The sequence below is a fragment of the Castor canadensis genome, chromosome 13 (genome assembly GCF_047511655.1).
Source record: "Castor canadensis chromosome 13, mCasCan1.hap1v2, whole genome shotgun sequence".
Classification (NCBI taxonomy): Eukaryota; Metazoa; Chordata; class Mammalia; order Rodentia; family Castoridae; genus Castor; species Castor canadensis.
In genome coordinates this window covers 57,876,368-57,879,876 of record NC_133398.1, presented here as the reverse complement: position 1 = coordinate 57,879,876, position 3,509 = coordinate 57,876,368, and the positions used below count along the sequence as shown (strand labels likewise).

Below are 3,509 nucleotides of genomic sequence, written 5' to 3'. Positions count from 1 at the left end.
AACAATAAATTCTGTAAATCACTTCTGCTCACATCTCTTTAACATGAATTTAGTAACTTGTAGCTGCAAGGATATCTGGGAAATGTAGTTTTAGCAGGGTGGTCATTTTTCCAATTTAATTTCAGGGATTCTGATTTTAGAAAGATAAAGGAGAAATTGATTGTTGAAAGGTGTTACACAGCTTTTCCATACCATTTTAGTGAAACCACCACATCCCTTCCCTGGATACTGTAATGATTTACTCTATCCCTCCTATTCCCTCCTACATGTTGTGGTTTCATCCTCCACAGAGTAGCCTGAGTGATATTTTTAAAAGCAAAATCAGATCATGTTCTTCCCTTGCTTAAAATATCCTGGTGACTTTCCATTGTACCAAGAATCGAAGCCAGATCTTCCTCACTAAGTACAAGGCTTGACCTGCAGCACTACCCACCTATCCTGCTGCAAGTCTCTTCACTCACATTGATTTTCTTTCCATTCTCAGACATGTGAAACCCCCTGCCCATTTCAAGTTCAGGGTCTTTGTACTTATTGCTCTTTTTGCCTCAAAACTTCTTAGATTTGGCTTTTTTTTTTTTTAAATCATTCAGGCCTGTGTTTAACTACTTCATCAGAGTGACTTTTCTCAAACCTTCCCCAGGTACGACTACAAATAGCATTATTATAAATACTGTCTTATTGTCTTTGAAGTATTGATCACTGTCTGAAGTTACCTTCTTAATTTATATGTATTTTTAAAATCACCCCCCTCCTCAAGAAAAGGTTGGTTCTATCAGGTCTCTTCAGTTTTGCTCATTTCCGTAGCACTAGTACTGGTAACAGAGCTTGATACTTAGCAGGTGCTCTAAAAGCCTTAGTGTTAGTGAACTTTCTGTTTTTGTGATAAAATACCTGAGATAAGCAACTTTTAAGGAGGAAAAGTTTATTTTGGTTCACAGTTTCAGATGTTTCAGTCCATGGTCAGTTGTCTCTGTTGCTTTTGGGCCTGTGACAAGGCAGAACATCATGGTGGGGATTATAACTTACTCATTTTATGTATTATACTTTTTGTGTTAAGTTTAAGAACTCCTTGCATAGAATGTAGGTCCTGAACATATTCTCCTAAATTTTGTGAATTTGGTGGGGTTGTCTAAGATGTTTAATTGCTCCAGCACTAATTGTTAAAATCCTACCATTCCTCCATCAAAAATCTACTTTATCAAAAATCATTTGGGCACTTATCTGTATGATTCTATTTCCTGATATCTTGTTCTTTTCCATAGGTCTATATGTCTATCCCTCCACCAGTACCATACTGTCTTGATTACCACAGCTATATAATATTTCTTAATATTTGGCATACTGATAATTCTTTTTCAGTATCTTTTTCAAATTTCTCTTGAATTGTGAATATCAATTTGTTGAGCATTGAAATCTTCACTATGTTGAGTCTTACAATCCATGAACATAATACATTTCCTCACTCACTTTGATCTTTGATTTCCATCATAATAATTTTTTAAATACATAAATCCTAAATGTGTTTTGTTAGATTTACACTTAAGTGTTTTATTTGATTTTGAGAAATTATAAAAAGTCTTGTATTTTTAACTTTGGCTTCCATAGTTCATTGCTAGGATATAGGAACTGAACTGGTTTTTGTATGTTTACCTGTAGCTTGCAGCTTGCTGAAATTACTTATTATTTCTAGGATTTTTTTGGTAGATATTTTAGGATTTTCTATATTGGCAATCATATCATCAGAAGATAGAGACATTTTCTTTCTTATTTATATTCTTATATCATTTTCTTGAATTATTGCACTGACCAGAATTTCCAGCACTGTGGTGAAGAAGAGAGATATCCTTGCATATTTCCTGGTCTTATGAAGAAAGTATTCAGACTTCTTCTAAGTCTAATATTAGCTATAGGGTTTTTAGGTATTCTGTAACAAGTTGAATAAGTTCCCCTCTGTTCTTATTTTAAAGATAATTCCATTTTGAATGTTGAATTTTCGAATGCTTTTCCTTTATCAGTTGAAATGATAATGTAATTTTTTTATAGCCAATTAAAATAATGGATACCAATAAGTAGTTTTCAAATGTTGAGCCATCTTTGTACTCCTAGAGTAAGCCACTTCCTTGTAGTGTATAACTCCTTACATGTTGCTGATTTCTAATATTTTATTAATGATATTTTTGCCTACAGACATGAAGAATATTGGTCTGAAGTTGTATTCCTCAATTCTGTCTTTGGTTTGATTATCAAGGCAATACTTGCTTCATGAAATTAATTGGAAAATGTAAGTTCCTCTTCTATTTTGTGAAGAATATTGTGTGCAATCATTAATTTTTCTTCAGAAGTTTCATGGAATTGTCCAATGAAACTAACAGAGCTAGGAGATTTAATTTGGGGGCTGTTTTTAAATTAAAGAGTCACTATTATTAATAGTTATTTGACTGTTTGAATTATTTAATGCTGGATCAGCTTCAATTATTTGTGTTTTCTGAGGTCCATCTTATCTACATTGTCAATTTAAGGTATGTAAGTTTGTTTGGGGTATCTCGCTGTTATCTCCATGATGTCTGCAGGTTCTATAGCAATATTCTTGCTTATTTTCTGATATTGGTAACTTGGAGCTTCTCTCTTTGTTAGATGTTTGTCAGTTTTATTGATCTTTTCATGTAATTAGTCATTTATTTCATTAACTTTCTCTATTGTTACTATTTTATCAATTTCAGCTCTGTTAATTCTGCTGCTTGCTTTGATGTTATTTTGTTCTTATTTTAAGGTAAAATGGGAGTTTATACCACTGATTTGGGATTTTTTTCTTCTCTAATGTTGAGTTTAGTGCTGTAAGTATCCTTTTCACATTGCTTTAGCTTTGTTCAACAAATTTTGATACACTGTATTTTTATTTTCATTCAACTCCAGGTATTTTTATTTTTGCATGGGGCTCCTCTTTGACCTATGAATTATTTAAATGTATCCTGTTAGATTTCTAAGCATTTGGAGATTTTGGGTATCTTCTTGTTATTGGTTTCTAGTTTGATTCACTCTAGTCAGCAAGCAGAAGCTGTATGATTTCAATTCTTTTAAATTTGTGGAAGCTTGTTTAAGTTTGTGGAAGTTTTTTTTTTAATGGCCCAAGATATAAGATATCTTGATAGGTGTTCCACAGACACTTGAAAAAAGTATGTATTATGTTTTTGGATGACATACTCTAAAACTGACAATTATTGCTGAATAATAATATAATATTATATATTATTAATAATAATAATATTGCTGAATTCTTTTACATTTTTGCCTATTTTCTGTATTCTTGTTGTATTAATTTTCTAGAGAAGAGTGTTGCTATCCTTAATTTTAATTGTGAATTTTTATATTTATTTCTTAAGTTCTATCAGTTTTTGGTTCATATATTTTTGCAGTTCTGATGCTTGGTACAAACACACTTAAGATTTCTGGTTTTTCTTAATGAATTGAACTTTAATCATTCTATAATGCATCGCTGACAATTTTTGTTG

General features: G+C 31.7%; 1 long non-coding RNA gene across 1 annotated transcript; it reads left to right on the top strand.

Moving 5' to 3' along the window:
• The first annotated feature begins 569 nt into the window (after positions 1–569).
• Positions 570–2,834, top strand: LOC141415650 (uncharacterized). The gene is made up of 3 exons (XR_012440634.1): positions 570–640; positions 2,188–2,281; positions 2,771–2,834. It is a non-coding gene; the product is annotated as an uncharacterized lncRNA (long non-coding RNA).
• The last annotated feature ends 675 nt before the right edge of the window (positions 2,835–3,509 follow it).